The sequence below is a fragment of the Salmo salar genome, unplaced genomic scaffold, assembly GCF_905237065.1.
Source record: "Salmo salar unplaced genomic scaffold, Ssal_v3.1, whole genome shotgun sequence".
Lineage (NCBI taxonomy): Eukaryota > Metazoa > Chordata > Actinopteri > Salmoniformes > Salmonidae > Salmo > Salmo salar.
The window spans coordinates 119,437-139,943 of NW_025548567.1; the positions used below are offsets into that span (position 1 = coordinate 119,437).

Sequence of the window (20,507 nt, forward strand, 5' to 3'; positions counted from 1 at the left end):
CCGAGGACTTTAGTAAGATAAAAAGGCAGAGAGCGGATGTCTGGTGGTTGTGTGGAGGTATGAAGCTGTGGCCAAACCTGCCTGCAAATTGGACTGGTATTTGTGCATTGGTACAGTTAGGCATGCCCTTCACCCTTATACAACACAAAGACCTAGTGCCAGGTGAAAGAGAGGGGAGGAGTGCTCCGTCAGGGTCCTTTGACGATAGAATTTACATTGATAGCATTGGGGTTCCAAGGGGGGTGCCTGATGAGTTTAAAGCTAGGAATCAGATATGGGCTGGATTGGAATCAACATTTTTTTGGTGGTCGACTCTCAATAAAAATGTGGATTGGATAAATTACATTTATTATAACCAACAGCGTTTCATCAACTATACCAGAGAGGCAATTCAAGGGTTAGCAGAACAGACAGCTTTGACCACTTTGATGGTATTGCAGAATAGAATACCTTTGGATATGCTTCTGGCTGAAAAGGGTGGTGTGTGTGTGATGTTCAGATCTGAATGCTGTACTTTCATCCCTGAGAACACAGCTCCAGATGGATCAGTGACCAAGGCCCTGGCCGGTCTAAACAATTTAGCTCAGGAGATAGCAGAAAATTCAGGGGTGGACACGGCACTCACGGGATGGTTTGATAGTACGTTCGGAAAATGGAAAAAGGTTGTAATCACTGTGTTGTGGGCTGCTTTCACCTGTATGACTGTGTTGATATTATGTGGTTGTTGTTTGGTCCCTTGTGCGAGAGGTCTCATTTCCAGGGCTCTGGAAAGATCGATGACGGAGCAGATGGTGAGATACGGACCGATTCCAAGTTCAGACCAGTGGGATGACAAATACCAACTGCCGAGCCTGGCGGAGGATTCATTCAATTAGGAGGAGCCCATGTTAGACGAGACCATCTTTAATGTTTAGGAAGACTGTTTCTCTAAATGAAGGTCATAGCAAAAATCCTAATCCGAAGAGTTATGACTGGACATAGGCTTAGAACAGTCATTGATAAGTATGTAATGAAATACATGTATTTGTTTTTTTTGATTTAGTTTGATTTTGTGTGACATTTCTGAATCCAATAAAAATAGATGTGTTATAGTGTATGTGAAATATTTAGCCAATAGGGTGGATTGTAATGGAAATAATATGATTAAAGGTTTGACTAAATGATTTCACCCTGAAAAGGTATAACCGAGTGATTATAAGATGAATGTACTAATGTGTGTGTGTCGGAAAAGTTGAAGCCTAATGATTTAGCAATGTAAGCAACCAGACAGCATACATCTTGTGACCACTGTGAAACTGATAACAGGAAGAAGGTCTCCCCAACCAGGGAGGGGAGAAACCTTTAGGCTTGCAGTAGATTATGTAACATGGGGCAGGATATGATAAGCAATGTATGAGATGGAGAAGACTTGTAAATAAGCATTGACAGTGTTAAAGAAGAGGAGGGGCATTTGTAAGGGGTATGACATATGGTATGACCAAATGTCAGGTATAAAAGGCTGTGTACATTGTATGATATTCAGAGCTCTCGTAAATAAACATTCTGACAAATTGTAGCTTGGCTCTCCGTCTGCGTCATTCAACCAGAATTTTACACCCTCTGGGGGGCAGACAGAGTAGTTTGATTGAAGTTCGGTTTATGAACATTGGGAACAGAATTCCCATGACAGAAGGTAGAAACTAAGGCCTGTAGGACCTGCCTTGTTGATAGTGTTGTTAAGAAGGTAGAGCAGGGCTTTATTATGGACAGACTTCTCCCCATCTTAGCTACTGTCGTATCAATATGTTTTGACCATGGCAGTTTACAATCCAGGGTTACTCCAAGCAGTTTAGTCTCCTCAACTTGCTCAATTTCCACATTATTCATTACAAGATGAACAGGTGAGCAGTACGCGTCTATAAAATGAGAGCGTGAACAGTGTGAGGACCGTTAAAACGTCTTAGGGCTAGGGGGCAGTTTTCGGAAGTTCGGAGAGTCTGGCGAGCCCAAAGTAAAATGCCTGTTACTCAGGCCCAGAAGCTATGCATAGAATTGGTAGATTTGGAAAGAAAACACTCTGACGTTTCCAAAATTGTTAAAATAATGTCTGTGAGTATAACAGAACAGATATGGCAGGCGAAAACCCGAAGGAAATCCGACCAAAAAATAAATAAATAAAATCACAGGGTCATATTTTGTAAAGCTACTGAAAACTCCTATGTCCGTCACCCAGATTGCAATTCATAATAGCTTCCACTAGATGTCAACAGTATTTATTCAAGGTTTTGAGGCTTCTATTTTGAAAAATAAATAAATATTTACACTTTCAGTGAGCTGACTGCTTGGGTCACAGTGTTTTTGCGCGCGATGGAGAGGGTGCACACTTGCAAATTTGGCATTCCTATTGAACACAGTACTTTCCGTATTAACCTCTATGGGCTAGGCGGGACGAATTCGTCCCACCTACGTAACAGCCACTGCTATCCTGTGGCGCGATTTTCAAAACCTTAAAAATCCTATTACTTCAATTTCTCAAACATATGACTATTTTACAGCCATTTAAAGACAAGACTCTCGTTAATCTAACCACACTGTCCGATTTCAAAAAGGCTTTACAACGAAAGCAAAACATTAGATTATGTCAGCAGAGTACCAAGCCAGAAATAATCAGACACCCATTTTTCAAGCCAGCATATAATGTCACCAAAACCCAGAAGACAGCTAAATGCAGCACTCACCTTTGATGATCTTCATCAGATGACAACCCTAGGACATTATGTTATACAATACATGCATGTTTTGTTCAATCAAGTTCATATTTATATCAAAAACCAGCTTTTTACATTAGCATGTGACGTTCAGAACTAGCATACCCCCCGCAAACTTCCGGGGAATTCGCTAACATTTTACTAAATTACTCACGATAAACGTTCACAAAAAGCATAACAATTATTTTAAGAATTATAGATACAGACCTCCTCTATGCACTCGATATGTCCGATTTTAAAATAGCTTTTTGGTGAAAGCACATTTTGCAATATTCTAAGTACATAGCCCAGGCATCACGGGCTCGCTATTTAGACACCCGGCAAGTTTAGCACTCACCATAATCATATTTACTATTATAAAAGTTTGATTACCTTTTGTTGTCTTCGTCAGAATACACACCCAGGACTGCTACTTCAATAACAAATGTTGGTTTGGTCCAAAATAATCCATCGTTATATCCGAATAGCGGCGTTTTGTTCGTGCGTTCCAGACACTATCCGAAATAGTAAAGAAGTGTCGCGCGCATGGCGCAATTCGTGACAATAAAATTCTAAGTATTCCATTACCGTACTTCGAAGCATGTCAACCGCTGTTAAAAATCCCAAAGGCGGGGGCGGTCGGGGTCACGCGCATAAGCCAGTGTCCCTTGATCGGCCACTTGAGAAAGGCGATAATGTGTTTCAGCCTGGGGCTGGAATGACGACATTCTGTTTTTTCCCGGGCTCTGAGAGCCTATGGAAGACGTGGGAAGTGTCACGTTAGAGCAGAGATCCTTAGTAAATGATAGAGATGGAAAACAAGTTCAAGAAATGGTCAGACAGGCCACTTCCTGTAAAGTAATCTCTCAGGTTTTGACCTGCCATTTGAGTTCTGTTATACTCACAGACACCATTCAAACAGTTTTAGAAACTTTAGGGTGTTTTCTATCCATATGTAATAAGTATATGCATATTCTAGTTACTGGGTAGGAGTGGTAACCAGATTAAATCGGGTATGTTTTTTATCCAGCCGTGTCAATACTGCCCCCTAGCCCTAACAGGTTAAATATTATAGTTTATTTACATTTTAGACAACCTGAAGATGATATAGACACGTTATTTGACTTGTTTGGACGAAATACACTGGTAGCTTTTAGAACTTCTTTGTCTGCATGTTGAAGGAGTGGATTTCTGAAGTCATGGCTCCTGCTAAACAGACTATTTTGGGATATAAAGAAGGACTTTATCGAACAAAACGACCATTCATTGTGTAGCTGGGACCCTTGGGATTGCAAATGGAGGAAGATCTTCAAAGGTAAGGGATTTATTTTATCACTATTTGGGATTCTGTGACGCCTGTGCAAGTTTGGAAAATATGTTATTGTGGGGTGCTGTCCTCAGATAATCGAAAGCTATGCTTTCACCGTAAAGTGTTTTTGAAATCTGACAACGGAGTTCGATTGCCAAGATTTTAAGATTTTAAATGATGTATGACACTTGTATTTTCATGAATGTTTAATATGTTTCCATTTTGAATTTGGCGCTCTGCAATTTCACCGGATGTTGTCGTAGGTGTTTTGCTAGCGGTCCACGAGCCCTAAGAATTATTAAAACCATGTGCCCTGATTTAGATAAAACTGGTTCCATCAGAGCCATTACAAAACCTTTTACAACTGATTCATCACTGTCATACCTTATAGGGTCCAGAGTTTTCCTGGTTAGGTCAACAGATAAGGACAAACTGTTCCCATCATAGCCCTTACAAAACCTTTTAACCTGTTGGGTCTAGGGGGCAGCATTTGCACGTCTGGATAAAAAAATGTACCCGATTTAATCTGGTTACTAATCCTACCCAGTAACTAGAATATGCATATACTTATTATATATGGATAGAAAACACTCTAAAGTTTCTAAAACTGTTTGAATGGTGTCTGTGAGTATAACAGAACTCATTTGGCAGGCAAAACCCTGAGACATTTTCTGACAGGAAGTGGATACCTGATGTGTTGTATTGACTTTAAACCTATCCCATTGAAAAACACAGGGGCTTAGGAATATTTTGGCACTTCCTATTGCTTCCACTAGATGTCACCAGCCTTTACAAAGTGTTTTGAGTCTTCTGGAGGGAGATCTGACCGAACAAGAGCCATGGAACGATGATGTCCCATTAGACACCTGGCGCGCGAGTTCATGTTGGGTACCCTCGTTCCAATACGTTATAAAAGAGTATGCATTCGTCCACCTTGAATATTATTCATGTTCTGGTTAAAAAGGCCCTAATGATTTATGCTATACAACGTTTGACATGTTTGAACGAACGTAAATATATTTTTTCCCCTCGTTCATGACGAGAAGTCCGGCTGGCTTACATCATGTGCTAACGAGACGGAGATTTTTGGACATAAATGATGAGCTTTTTTGAACAAAACTACATTCGTTATGGACCTGTGATACCTGGAAGTGACATCTGATGAAGAGAATCAAAGGTAATGGATTATTTACATAGTATTTTCGATTTTAGATCTCCCCAACATGACGTCTAGTCTGTATCGCAACGCGTATTTTTCTGGGCGCAGTGCTCAGATTATTGCAAAGTGTGATTTCCCAGTAAGGTTATTTTTAAATCTGGCAAGTTGATTGAGTTCAAGAGATGTAAATCTATAATTCTTTAAATGACAATATAATATTTTACCAATGTTTTCTAATTTTAATTATTTAATTTGTGACGCTGACTTGACTGCCGGTTATTGGAGGGAAACGATTTCCTCAACATCAATGCCATAGTAAAACGCTGTTTTTGGATATAAATATGAACTTGATAGAACTAAAAATGCATGCATTGTCTAACATAATGTCCTAGGAGTGTCATCTGATGGAGATTGTAAAAGGTTAGTGCATCATTTTAGCTGGTTTTATGGTTTTGGTGACCCTGTCTTTGACTTGACAAAACATTACACACAACTCTTGTAAATGTACTGTCCTAACATACTCTAAATTTATTCTTTCGCCGTAAAAACCTTTTTTAAATCGTAAAACGTGGTTAGATTAAGGAGATGTTTATCTTTCAAATGGTGTAAAATAGTTGTATTTTTGAAAAATTTGAATTTTGACATTTATTTGGATTCAAATTTGCCGCTCTTGAAATGCACCTGCTGTTTATGGAGTGCACCACGGGTGGCACGCTAGCGTCCCACCTAGCCCCAAGAGGTTAAACTGGTCGATAAACATTGGGCAAGCTAATGCGCTTAGATCTAAAGGATAACTGATCTAGAGTATATTAGTGGGGAGGGGAGTCGAGATCTAACAGGGCGCAAAAATTGGTCTGACTATTCTATGGAAGGTGGAAGCACACACACATAGATTGTGAGAAGTGAAAAGCACATACACAGAGATCGTGTGCATAGAGTGTGAGCACCCACACAGAGAGGAGTGATAAACACATAGATTGTGATACACATAGAAGGTTTAACCTGTTAGGGCTAGGGGGCAGTATTGACACGGCTGGATAAAAAACGTACCCGATTTAATCTGTTTAGTACTCCTGCCCAGAAACTAGAATATGCATATAATTATTGGCTTTGGATAGAAAACACTCCAAAGTTTCTAAAACTGTTTGAATGATGTCTGTGAGTATAACAGAACTCAAATGGCAGGTCAAAACCTGAGAGATTCCTTTACAGGAAGTGGCCTGTCTGACCATTTATTGTCTTTCTTTGACATCTCATTCAATTACAAAGGATCTCTGCGGTAACGTGACACTTCCCACGGCTCCAATAGGCTCTCAGAGCCCGGGAAAAACCTGAATGTCGTCATTCCAGCCCCAGGCTGAAACACATTATCGCCTTTCTCAAGTGGCCGATCAAGGGACTGTGGGCTTAGGCGCGTGCACTGGCCGCCCCCGTCTTTGTGATTTTTCCTCTGTTTCCCGAAAAGGAGATTCCCGCTAACCACACTGTCCGATTTCAAAACGGCTTTACAGCGAAAGCAAAACATTAGATTATGTCAGCAGAGTACCAAGCCAGAAATAATCAGACACCCATTTTACAAGCTAGCATATAATGTCACAAAAACCCAGAAGACAGCTAAATGCAGCACTAACCTTTGATGATCTTCATCAGATGACACACCTAGGACATTATGTTATACAATACATGCATGTTTTGTTCAATCAAGTTCATATTTATATCAAAAAACAGCTTTTTACATTAGCATGTGACGTTCAGAACTAGCATACCCCCCCGCAAACTTCCGGGGAATTTGCTAACAATTTACTAAATTTACTCACGATAAACGTTCACAAAAAGCATAACAATTATTTTAAGAATTATAGATACAGAACTCCTCTATGCACTCGATATGTCCGATTTTAAAATAGCTTTTTGGTGAAAGCACATTTTGCAATATTCTAAGTACATAGCCCAGCCATCACGGGCTAGCTATTTAGACACCCGGCAAGTTTAGCCTTCACCAAAATCAGATTTACTATTATAAAAGTTTGATTACCTTTTGTTGTCTTCGTCAGAATGCACTCCCAGGACTGCTACTTCAATAACAAATGTTGGTTTGGTCCAAAATAATCCATCGTTATATCCAAATAGCGGCGTTTTGTTCGTGCGTTCAAGACACTATCTGAAATGGTAAATCAGGGTCGCTCGCATGGCGCAATTCGTGAAAAAAAAAAATATAAATATTCCATTACCGTACTTCGAAGCATGTCAACCGCTGTTTAAAATCTATTTTTATGCAATTTATCTCGTAAAAAAGCGATAATATACCGACCGGGAATCTCCTTTTCGGCAATCAGAGGAAAAAACACAAAGACGGGGGCGGCCAGGGCACGCGCCTAAGCCCACAGTCCCTTGATCGGCCACTTGAGAAAGGCGATAATGTGTTTCAGCCTGGGGCTGGGATGACAACATTCAGGTTTTTCCCGGGCTCTGAGCGCCCATGGAAGACGTAGGAAGTGTCACGTTAGAGCAGAGATCCTTTGTAAAAGATAGAGATGGCAAAGAAGTTCAAGAAATGGTCAGACAGGCCACTTCCTGTAAAGAAATCTCTCAGGTTTTGACCTTCCATTTGAGTCCTGTTATACTCACAGACACCATTCAAACAGTTTTAGAAACTTTGGAGTGTTTTCTATCCAAAGTCAATAATTATATGCATATTCTAGTTACTGGGCAGGAGTAGTAACCAGATTAAATCGGGTACGTTTTTTATCCAGCCGTGAAAATACTGTCCCCTAGCCATAACAGGTTAAAAGAGGAAGTAAACATAGACAAAGCTAAATTAAAATTGTCAGTCTAGAGCACCAGTGAAAGGGATTTCGAAATGGGAGAAGTTAGGAGCAATTTATATAAGGACGGTATTTGGTATCATGATAAGTTACCAATACTACCTAAGTCATTGTTTAGAGATGCGGCAAGATTGACACATGGGCAGAGCCATGTGTCAACAGGGGGATAGTAGTGCAGGTTCGGAAACACTTTGTGGCCTATTGGATAAGGAACTACTTAAAAAAACATTTTTATAATAGATAAGTATATTAAATGGGAAGAAACGGTCCCAACGTACTGGGTGGACACGATTAGGGTAGTTGGTTTACTAGGATCTATCTCTTTAAATAATGGATTACATTTTAGCTGATCAGGTAAACCATATAGAATGCCAGAGTTAGGGAGGCCAGAACAGGTAGACATAGAAGTTGAAGATATACTAACAGAACACATGGTTAACCAAACCCGTATGTCCGAGACTTTGTGTCCAACAGGTGAATTACAGGAGAAGATGATTCACTCAATCCAACCAGGAGACTGGGTGTGGATCCAGTCCCTGAGGAGAAAAGAACTGGAAGCAGCCACGGTGGGAGGGCCCATACCAAGTGTTCCTGGTAATAGCCTTCGCGGTGAGAATAGCTGAAAGAGCTACCTGGGTTCATATCACACATTGCGGGAGGGTAAGACACACTGACACTGTCGAACAATCACAGAGTCAGGAGAAGAACCGAATACCAACAAGGTTCGGGGGTTACCTCTCTAACGAAGATTCCCTAACCCGCCCGATCCTCACTGTGTGCATTCATAGAAGTGAAAGCGTGGATTGGCCTCTAGCCAGTGATATATTCTCCGGGAGGGGTGGGGCTTTACAGGGGTACTGGTCAGTCTGAGCTGTCTGATTGTAGGAGCCATATTCCTAATACACCATGAACCACTCGAGAAGTCAGAAAGTAGTAACTTGACCCATAGTGTAGAAGATGAGGAGTTTTTATGGCCTAGGTACAAAAGGTCACTCGATCTGGATAAAAAGGAAGTGAGAGTAGAGTTAGGGAAGGATGTCTCAATAGAGTTCTATGCAGACCAAATGGGGTCCCTAACCTCCTGGCAGTCTAGGACTCGGACTTCATGGGGAAGATATCTGTGTAGATCCCGGTGTAGCTCATGGAATCAGGTCATAGCTCACACAGAGAGAGAAGGCTATGTCAATCCACACACCCAATATAGAAACAGATGGAGTATAGTGAAGGCCAGGGTTTTTGACTGCAATCCAGAGCAAGGGAAGTATTGCTTGAAGATAGGAATGACCATTAAAAGCATAAAGAAAGAGGATTTAGGGTTATGGTATGTTGGCCTTGACCAGACCATTGTCGACACTGCGGTACCATTCCGAGTAGTAGAGGTTAGGACAGGAGATAGTTCTACCGCCAGCCAGAATACCAGTAGTACCCCTGATAAAACGGACATTACCCGTGTAGTCATCCAGAACCAAGGACCGGTGAGGATAGTTCAGACGAAAGATCTTAAAACCTCTTACATCTAGACGTTCCGCTAGCGGAACACCTGCTCCAATATCCAATGATAGGCGTGGCGCGAATTACAAATTCCTCAAAAATACAAAAACTTCAATTTTTCAAACATATGACTATTTCACAGCATTTTAAAGACAAGACTCTCGTTAATCTAACCACACTGTCCGATTTCAAAAGGCTTTACAGCGAAAGCAAAACATTAGATTATGTCAGCAGAGTACCAAGCCAGAAATAATCAGACACCCATTTTTCATGCTAGCATATAATGTCACAAAAACCCAGAAGACAGCTAAATGCAGCACTAACCTTTGATGATCTTCATCAGATGACACACCTAGGACATTATGTTATACAATACATGAATGTTTTGTTCAATCAAGTTCATATTTATATCAAAAAACAGCTTTTTACATTAGCATGTGACGTTCAGAACTAGCATACCCCCCGCAAACTTCCGGGGAATTTGCTAACAATTTACTAAATTACTCACGATAAACGTTCACAAAAAGCATAACAATTATTTTAAGAATTATAGATACAGAACTCCTCTATGCACTCGATATGTCCGATTTTAAAATAGCTTTTTGGTGAAAGCACATTTTGCAATATTCTAAGTACATAGCCCAGCCATCACGGGCTAGCTATTTAGACAACCGAGCTAAGATCCTCACTCTTCAATAAACAGAGACAAGAAGAACGACACCTTGTCAGACAGGCCACTTCCTGCATGAAATCTTCTCAGGTTTTTGCCTGCCATATGAGTTCTGTTATACTCACAGACACCATTCAAACAGTTTAAGAAACGTTAGGGTGTTTTCTATCCAAAGCCAGTAATTATATGCATATTCTAGTTACTGGGCAGGAGTAGTAACCAGATTAAATCGGGTACGTTTTTTTATCCAGCCGTGTCAATACTGCCCCCTAGCCCTAACAGGTTAACCTGTATAAAAAAAACATACCCGATTTAAGGAAGTGATTGAGGTGGAGACTTGGTTTGGGGATTCCAACCTATGGCTGGAATGGATTCAGTATACAGCTAGATCAGTAGCTAAAGAAGAAGGTTATGCCCCCCCGAGAGGGGGAACCTGATCCTAGATCATAATGAATCAGATTACAAGGAGAGGGGGACCTGATCCTAGATCAGAATGAATCAGATTACATGGAGAGGGGGGACCTGATCCTGGATCATAATGAATCAGATTACATGGAGGGGTGGACCTAATCCTAGATCAAAATGAATCAGATTACATGGAGAGGGGGGACCTGATCCTAGATCATAATGCATCAGATTACATGGAGAGGGGGGACATGATCCTAGATTATAATGAATCAGATTAAATGGAGAGGGGGGCCTGATCCTATATCATAATGAATCAGATTACATGGAGAGGGGGAACCTGATCCTATGTCATAATGAATCAGATTACATGGAGAGGGAGGACCTAATCCTAGATCATAATGAATCAGATTACATGGAGAGGGGGGGACCTGATCCTAGATTATGATGAATCAGATTACATGGAGAGGGGGTACCTGATCCTAGATCATAATGAATCAGATTACATGGAGAGGGGGGGACCTGATCCTAGAACATAATGAATCAGATTACATGGATAGGGAGGACCTGATCCTAGATCATAATGAATCAGATTACATGGAGAGGAGGGGACCTGATCCTAGATCATAATGAATCAGATTACATGGAGAGGAGGGGACCTGATCCTAGATCATAATGAATCAGATTACATGGAGAGTGGGGACCTGATCCTAGATCATAATGAATCAGATTACATGGAGAGGGGGGGACCTGATCCTAGATCATAATGAATCAGATTACATGGAGAGGAGGGACCTGATCCTAGATCGTAATGAATCAGATTACATGGAGAGCCGGATATATACACTGCTCAAAAAAATAAAGGGAACACTTAAACAACACAATGTAACTCCAAGTCAATCACACTTCTGTGAAATCAAACTGTCCACTTAGGAAGCAACACTGATTGACAATACATTTCACATGCTGTTGTGCAAATGGAATAGACAACAGGTGTAAATTATAGGCAATTAGCAAGACACCCCCAATAAAGGAGTGGTTCTACAGGTGGTGACCACAGACCACTTCTCAGTTCCTATGCTTCCTGGCTGATGTTTTGGTCACTTTTGAATGCTGGCGGTGCTTTCACTCTAGTGGTAGCATGAGATGGAGTCTACAACCCACACAAGTGGCTCAGGTAGTGCAGCTCATCCAGGATGGCACATCAATGCGAGCTGTGGCAAGAAGGTTTGCTGTGTCTGTCAGCATAGTGTCCAGAGCATGGAGGCGCTACCAGGAGACAGGCCAGTACATCAGGAGACGTGGAGGAGACCGTAGGAGGGCAACAACCCAGCAGCAGGACCGCTACCTCTGCCTTTGTGCAAGGAGGAGCAGGAGAAGCACTGCCAGAGCCCTGCAAAATGACCTCCAGCAGGCCACAAATGTGCATGTGTCTGCTCAAACGGTCAGAAACAGACTCCATGAGGGTGGTATGAGGGCCCGACGTCCACAGGTGGGGGTTGTGCTTACAGCCCAACACCATGCAGGACGTTTGGCATTTGCCAGAGAACCCCAAGATTGGCAAATTCGCCACTGGCGCCCTGTGCTCTTCACAGATGAAAGCAGGTTCACACTGAGCACGTGACAGACGTGACAGAGTCTGGAGACGCCGTGAAGAACGTTCTGCTGCCTGCAACATCCTCCAGCATGACCGGTTTGGCGGTGGGTCAGTCATGGTGTGGGGTGGCATTTCTTTGGGGGGCCGCACAGCCCTCCATGTGCTCGCCAGAGGTAGCCTGACTGCCATTAGGTACCGGGATGAGATCCTCAGACCCCTTGTGAGACCATATGCTGGTGCGGTTGGCCCTGGGTTCCTCCTAATGCAAGACAATGCTAGACCTCATGTGGCTGGAGTGTGTCAGCAGTTCCTGCAAGAGGAAGGCATTGATGCTATGGACTGGCCCGCCCGTTCCCCAGACCTGAATCCAATTGAGCACATCTGGGACGTCATGTCTCGCTCCATCCACCAACGCCACGTTGCACCACAGACTGTCCAGGAGTTGGCGGATGCTTTAGTCCAGGTCTGGGAGGAGATCCCTCAGGAGACCATCCGCCACCTCATCAGGAGCATGCCCAGGCGTTGTAGGGAGGTCATACAGGCACGTGGAGGCCACACACACTACTGAGCCTCATTTTGACTTGTTTTAACCTCTTGGGGCTAGGTGGGACGCTAGCGTGCCACCTGTGGTGCACTCCATCAACAGCAGGTGCATTTCAAGAGCGGCAAATTTGAATCCAAATAAATGTCAAAATTCAAATTTTTCAAAAATACAACTATGTTACACCATTTGAAAGATAAACATCTCCTTAATCTAACCACGTTTTACGATTTCAAAAAGGTTTTACGGCGAAAGCATAAATTTAGAGTATGTTAGGACAGTACATTTACAAGAGTTGTGTGTAATGTTTTGTCAAGTCAAAGACAGGGTCACCAAAACCATAAAACCAGCTAAAATGATACACTAACCTTTTACAATCTCCATCAGATGACACTCCTAGGACATTATGTTAGACAATGCATGCATTTTTAGTTCTATCAAGTTCATATTTATATACAAAAACAGCGTTTTACTATGGCATTGATGTTGAGGAAATCGTTTCCCTCCAATAACCGGCAGTCAAGTCAGCGTCACAAATTAAATAATTAAAATTAGAAAACATTGGTAAAATATTATATTGTCATTTAAAGAATTATAGATTTACATCTTTTGAACGCAATCAACTTGCCAGATTTAAAAATAACCTTACTGGGAAATCACACTTTGCAATAATCTGAGCACTGTGCCCAGAAAAATACGCGTTGCAATACAGACTAGACGTCATGTTGGGGAGATCTAAAATCGAAAATACTATGTAAATAATCCATTACCTTTGATTCTCTTCATCAGATGTCACTTCCAGGTATCACAGGTCCATAACGAATGTAGTTTTGTTCAAAAAAGCTCATCATTTATGTCCAAAAATCTCCGTCTCGTTAGCACATGATGTAAGCCAGCCGGACTTCTCGTCATGAACGAGGGGAAAAAATATATTTCCGTTCGTTCAAACATGTCAAACGTTGTATAGCATAAATCATTAGGGCCTTTTTAACCAGAACATGAATAATATTCAAGGTGGACGAATGCATAGCCTTTTATAACGTATTGGAACGAGGGTACCCAACATGAAGTAGCGCGCCAGGTGTCTAATGGGACATCACCGTTCCATGGCTCTTGTTCGGTCAGATCTCCCTCCAGAAGACTCAAAACACTTTGTAAAGGCTGGTGACATCTAGTGGAAGCAATAGGAAGTGCCAAAATATTCCTAAACCCCTGTGTTTTTCAATGGGATAGGTTTAAAGTCAATACAACACATCAGGTATCCACTTCCTGTCAGAAAATGTCTCAGGGTTTTGCCTGCCAAATGAGTTCTGTTATACTCACAGACACCATTCAAACAGTTTTGGAAACTTTAGAGTGTTTTCTATCCATATATAATAAGTATATGCATATTCTAGTTACTGGGTAGGATTAGTAACCAGATTAAATCGGGTACATTTTTTTTATCCAGACGTGCAAATGCTGCCCCCTAGACCCAACAGGTTAAGGACATTACATCAAAGTTGGATCAGCCTGTAGTGTGGTTTTCCACTTTAATTTTGAGTGTGACTCCAAATCCAGACCTCCATGGGTTGATACATTGGATTTCCATTGATTATTTTTGTGTGATTTTGTTGTCAGCACATTCAACTATGTAAAGAAAAAAGTATTTCATAAGATTATTTCTTTCATTAAGATCTAGGATGTGTTGTTTAAGTGTTCCCTTTATTTTTTTGAGCAGTATATAATATACCCTACTATTTTTTAATATTTAATATGCCATAAACTATTGTTTTTTTTAAGTTTCATTAATTCATTGTAATTAACTTAATCATTATGACACACCCCTCTCTATTATCATTGGTTGCACTAATTGCACTGTTTGTCTACATAACCTGGTTCAAGTATTGATGACATCACCCTGAAGAAGGCACAGTGATGCTGAAACGTTGGTAAATACCCAATAAATTACTGGGAGTTTATATATGAAGTGTGGGATTCTCTTTATTTTTATAGTTTATAACTCTTATGTATGTGCCACCTTTTTGTGTTTTTCAGGCAGCCTGGGAAAGAACTGAAAAAACTCACTAAAGAGTCAAGACAGAGACACCAGAAAGACCCAAGAAGACTTGGACGCAGCATCTGAGGACAGAGAGGGATGTTCAGAACTCACTCAGTCTGGTAAGTTGGTGAGGGTAGACTTGGAGGCTGCTTACCTGACATGGAGGAAGTCCCCCCCCCCCCCATTATGTTGGAACATCATGTTTATTTGTTTGAATCTTGTCTTTGTTTGTGATCAGGTTAGAAGAGAATGACTCCTCAACCCAAGAGGCCCTGGAGCAGCTGTGATCAGGTTAGAAGAGAATGACTCCTCAACCCAAGAGGCCCTGGAGCAGCTGTGATCAGATTAGAAGAGAATGACTCCTCAACCCAAGAGGCCCTGGAGCAGCTGTGATCTGGTTAGAAGAGAATGACTCCTCAACCCAAGAGGCCCTGGAGCAGCTGTGATCAGGTTAGAAGAGAATGACTCCTCAACCCAAGAGGTCCTGGAGCAGCAGTGATCAGGTTAGAAGAGAATGACTCCTCAACCCAAGAGGCCCTGGAGCAGCTGTGATCAGGTTAGAAGAGAATGACTCCTCAACCCAAGAGGCCCTGGAGCAGCTGTGATCAGGTTAGAAGAGAATGACTCCTCAACCCAGGAGGCCCTGGAGCAGCTGTGATCAGGTTAGAAGAGAATGACTCCTCAACCCAAGAGGCCCTGGAGCAGCTGTGATCAGGTTAGAAGAGAATGACTCCTCAACCCAAGAGGCCCTGGAGCAGCTGTGAGAGAGCATCAGTGTGGAAGCATTTGGGGAAATTTAAAGAAGGTTTCCTGGAAAAGAGGATTGACAGTTACGTAAAGGGTCAGAGCCACTGAGTGGACAAAATATTAAGGATACCTTCCTAATATTGAGTTACGCCTGGTCAGTTTGTCATGGAAAGAAAGGTGTCCTTAATGTTTTGTGTAAATTACATAATAATTATACATTTATGGATTGTTTTATGTAGCCTATTGTTTTCTCTTTATTCAACCTGCCATCTACCCACCTGGGGACTGAGGGTTATGAGAGAACCCCCACATCACTAGCTTCTCTTTATTCAACCTGCCATCTACCCACCTGGGGACTGAGGGTTATGAGAGAACCCCCACATCACTAGCTTCTCTTTATTCAACCTGCCATCTACCCACCTGGGGACTGAGGGTTATGAGAGAACCCCCACATCACTAGCTTCTCTTTATTCAACCTGCCATCTACCCACCTGGGGACTGAGGGTTTTGAGAGAACCCCCACATCACTAGCTTGCAGGTTCTGCAGCCTTGTAAAGATAGGGAGGGGACGACTGGGAGGCAGGTTGGCATTTATTGTCATGAATACATTTTACATTTACATTTTAGTCATATAGCAGACACTCTTATCCAGAGCAACTTACAGTAGTGAATGCATACATTTCATACATTTTTTTTTTTGTACTGGCCCCCACCTCTGGCGTTGCACACACCATGCTCTACCAACTGAGCCACAGGGAAGACTTGCCCTGGAGGTAGGTTGCCATTTATTGTCATGAATCTTGCCCTGGAGGCAGGTTGGCATTTATTTTCATGAATCTTGCCCTGGAGGCAGTTCAGCAAAGTATTCCCTAGCTGACACAGGCACAAAGTAATACAATCCGATTTTAATCCTAACCTCAACCCTAACCACACTGCTAATCCTTCCCTTAAATTAAGACCTTAAAACAACATTTTCCACAGCCAATTCTGACTTTGCAGCTGACATATCTAGAGGAAATCTCACAGTTCTGCCTCCAGGTCAAGATTCATGACAAACGTCAACATGAGACTGGGAGAAGCAATGTAAAATCAATAACTAAATTGTTTTCACAATTAACATGCTTTTTCTTGTTTCAAGTATGTTTTATTATGAAAAGTACAATATATCCATATATACTTGTACAACTATGGAGCGTATGTCCACATAATTGTACAATTAGTTTTTCCAACATAAAAGACAAGAAATGATCACATTGGTATTTTAACAGTGTTATTGTAAGAGTTTAAATGTTTAAACAGAGGATACATCTAAAACAGGATAAAACAAGTGCAGTATGTTGTGAGAATGTTACTTTAACGTCGACTCATAACGTCACACTATAACTTCATGGGAGTCTTGTGGAAAGACTGCATGTTGTTTTGGGTGGATTGAGTGACGTCTTCATCAACATTTTGCAGAATATTCCGGTAATATTTTCACCTCTTGTCGGCTGCAGACATTCATAAGGAGTTCCAGTAGTTTATTTGCCATTTGCAGGTATTAAAAGTAATACATACATTGTAATTCCTTGTTGGAGCTCTCTCACATACAGGACAGTACATACCAGAGGAGGCTGCTGAGGGGAGGACGGCTCATAATAATGTCTGGAACAGAGTGAATGAAATGGAACACATGGAAACCATGTGTTTGATACCATTCCACTTATTCCACTCCAGCCATTACAAGCCTGTCCTCCCTAAATAAGGTCCCACCAACCTCCTGTGGTACAAACACAAACAGTAAAATATATCATAATAAATGCAAAGTGGTAAAAGATCAGAAAATATTACAAGCCTGTCACGTGTGAGTGTCCAGTGTGTGTTTGTCCATTGTGTGTGTCCAGTGTGTGTGTTTGTATGTGTGTGTCCAGAGTGTGTGTGTGTATCCAGTGTGTGTGTGTGTGTGTGTGTGTGTGTGTATCCAGTGTGTGTGTATCCAGTGTGTGTGTGTATCCAGTGTGTGTGTGTGTGTGTGTGTGTGTGTATCCAGTGTGTGTGTGTGTATCCAGTGTGTGTGTGTATCCAGTGTGTGTGTTTGTGTGTGTGTGTGTGTGTGTATCCAGTGTGTGTGTCAAGCGTGTGTGTGTCAAGCGTGTGTGTGTCAAGCGTGTGTGTGTGTGTCAAGCATGTGTGAGTGTGTGTCAAGCATGTGTGTGTCCAGTGTGTTTGTCCAGTTTGAGTGGGTGGCCAGCGTGTGTGTGTGTGCCTAGTGTGTGTGTCTGTGTCCAGTGTGTGTGTGTTCCAGTGTGTGTGTGTGTGTCCAGTGTGTGTATGTCCAGAGTGTGTGTTTGTTCAGCATGAGTTCAGCGTGTGTGTGTGTGTGTCCAGTGTCTGTGTTCAGTGTGTGTGTGTGTGTTGAGTGTGTGTGTCCAGTGTGTTTGTGTGTCCAGTGTGTGTGTGTGTGTGTATCCAGTATGTGTGTGTGTGAGTCTAGTGTGTCTAGTGTGTGTCCAGTGTGTGTGTGTCCAGTGTGTGTGTGTCCATGTCCATTTTGTTTCCAGTGTGTGTGTGTCCAGTGTGTTTGTAAGTGTGTGTGTAAGTGTGTGTGTACATGTGTGTCCAGTTTGTGTCCAGTGTGTGTGTGTGTGTGTGCGTCCAGGTGTGTGTGTGTGTGTGTGTGTGTGTGTGTGTGTGTGTGTGTGTGTGTGTGTGTGTGTGTGTGTGTGTGTGTGTGTGTGTGTGTGTATGTGTCCAGTTATTATTTCAGGGACACTGAAGAGCCAACATAATCAACCCTAAATCCTGGATAGAGGGGCTCAGTGAATGTGGAGGTGAATGTGATCAGGTGGGTCAGTGTGTCAGAGGAGGCTCTATAGAAGGACAAAGTGCCGGCTGACCAGTCCAGATACACTCCTACTCTGTGGGAGCTGGAGGAGGGGACATCTATGGTAGTGGGATTATTATTGTGCCAGGCTCTGTATCTGTTGTCAGAGCAGAACAGACACCAGGACTTGTCATTGTGTCCAAGCCAACAGTCATTAACCCTTCCTCTCCTGCTGATTCCTTTATATGTCACTCCTATAACAGCCCCCCACTCCACTCTACCTCCCAGTAACAGCGCCCAGTCAGACCCTCTCTACACAGCACCTGTTCACAGTCCTCAAATCTCTCTGGGTGATCAGGATACGGCTGCTTCTCTGTCCTACATGTCACCTTTCTGTTCTCCTCAGACAGAGAGAGGCGTCTGTTTACTGTGTTTAGGTCCAGTGTGAGATCACAGACATCTGATGGATGAAACCAGACACAATATTAGAAATCATCATCATTCACATTAGAATGTTAACTCACTTTTCACTAATTCATTTAATGTAGATGTTTCTAGGTATCAAAAGGAGAAGTTAAGGTAACTTGAGACTTGTTGAATGATCATATGTTATACTGTATGGTAATATAATACACACTTATTCACAATAATTACACACACACACACTGTCATATCAAGTCTTTGTAAACGTTGGTGTCCCTGATTTCTGCTTCTGTAGAACTACAGATGATATTTAATATGACCAAGTCAGTAATGATGGTGGTCTTTGACTTAACTTGAATTAAGACTTATTCTTAGTCATATTCTTCACAGCAGTCAACTTACATTTTCTAATCCCAGGTTTCATTCTGTTCTCTCCACCATGTTCCACACTGTAGCGGTAAGCAGAAAAACAGACAGTCATTGAGGGATACACCTGAACTCACACACACACACACACACACACACACACACACACACACACACACACACACACACACACACACACACACACACACAGTCAGCATATAACTTTGTCCAAGTGGTGGTCAGAATGTTTGTCTTAACTAGCCTGAGAAGTCAAACATGTCTGATATGAACATTGACATAAACCCTCTACATACTTGAGTTTCTCCAGTCTGCAGTGTGGATCCTCCAGTCCAGCAGAGAGCAGTCTGACTCCTGAGTCTCCTGGGTGATTGTAGCTCAGGTCCAGCTCTCTCAGGTGTGAGGGGTTTGACCTCAGAGCTGAGACCAGAGAAGCACAGCCTTCCTCTGTGACTAGACAGCCTGACAGCCTGCAAAGAGTCAAATCATATTAAAATCACACTGCTATTCTTTGGTGGTGAAAATAGTGGCAGTATATTTCTTCAACATATTCAGATACATCAGTGTCCTGAAAACTTCCACATCTATACATACATTAACGTACGTTAATATAAATTACAGATTGTCAAAGTTTTGCCTGCAGATAGAAACATGTAAAATACAAATATTTGAGTAGACTGACCAGACCAGTTTAAAAGCAGTATCAGTCAAAAGACAGACAGTGAGGTATCAGATTTAGATTGTATTGAGTATACAGTCCACACCATATCTATTTTGACAGTGAAGATAACATTTTAACCTCTTACATCTAGACGTTCCGCTAGCGGAACACCTGCTCCAATATCCAATGATAGGCGTGGCGCGAATTACAAATTCCTCAAAAATACAAAAACTTCAATTTTTCAAACATATGACTATTTCACAGCATTTTAAAGACAAGACTCTCCTTTATCTAACGACACTGTCCGATTTCAAAAAGGCTTTACAGCGAAAGCAAAACATTAGATTATGTCAGCAGACTACCCAGCCAGAAATAATCAGACACCCATTTTTCAAGCTAGCATATAATGTCACAAAAACCCAGAAGACAGCTAAATGCAGCACTAACCTTTGATGATCTTCATCAGATGACATACCTAGGACATTATGTTATACAATACATGCATGTTTTGTTCAATCAAGTTCATATTTATATCAAAAAACAGCTTTTTACATTAGCATGTGACGTTCAGAACTAGCATACAATTTACTAAATTACTCACGATAAATGTTCACAAAAAGCATAACAATTATTTTAAGAATTATAGATACAGAACTCCTCTATGTACTCGATATGTCCGATTTTAAAATAGCTTTTTGGTGAAAGCACATTTTGCAATATTCTAA

The 20,507-nt window shown here is 41.7% G+C and overlaps 1 long non-coding RNA gene across 1 annotated transcript; it reads right to left on the reverse strand.

Moving 5' to 3' along the window:
• Positions 1-18,160: 18,160 nt before the first annotated feature.
• LOC123733143 (uncharacterized) lies at positions 18,161-19,180 on the reverse strand. Its single transcript, XR_006763621.1, has 2 exons — positions 19,140-19,180; positions 18,161-18,774 (listed from the first exon to the last, which is right to left on the reverse strand). It is a non-coding gene; the product is annotated as an uncharacterized lncRNA (long non-coding RNA).
• Positions 19,181-20,507: the final 1,327 nt, after the last annotated feature.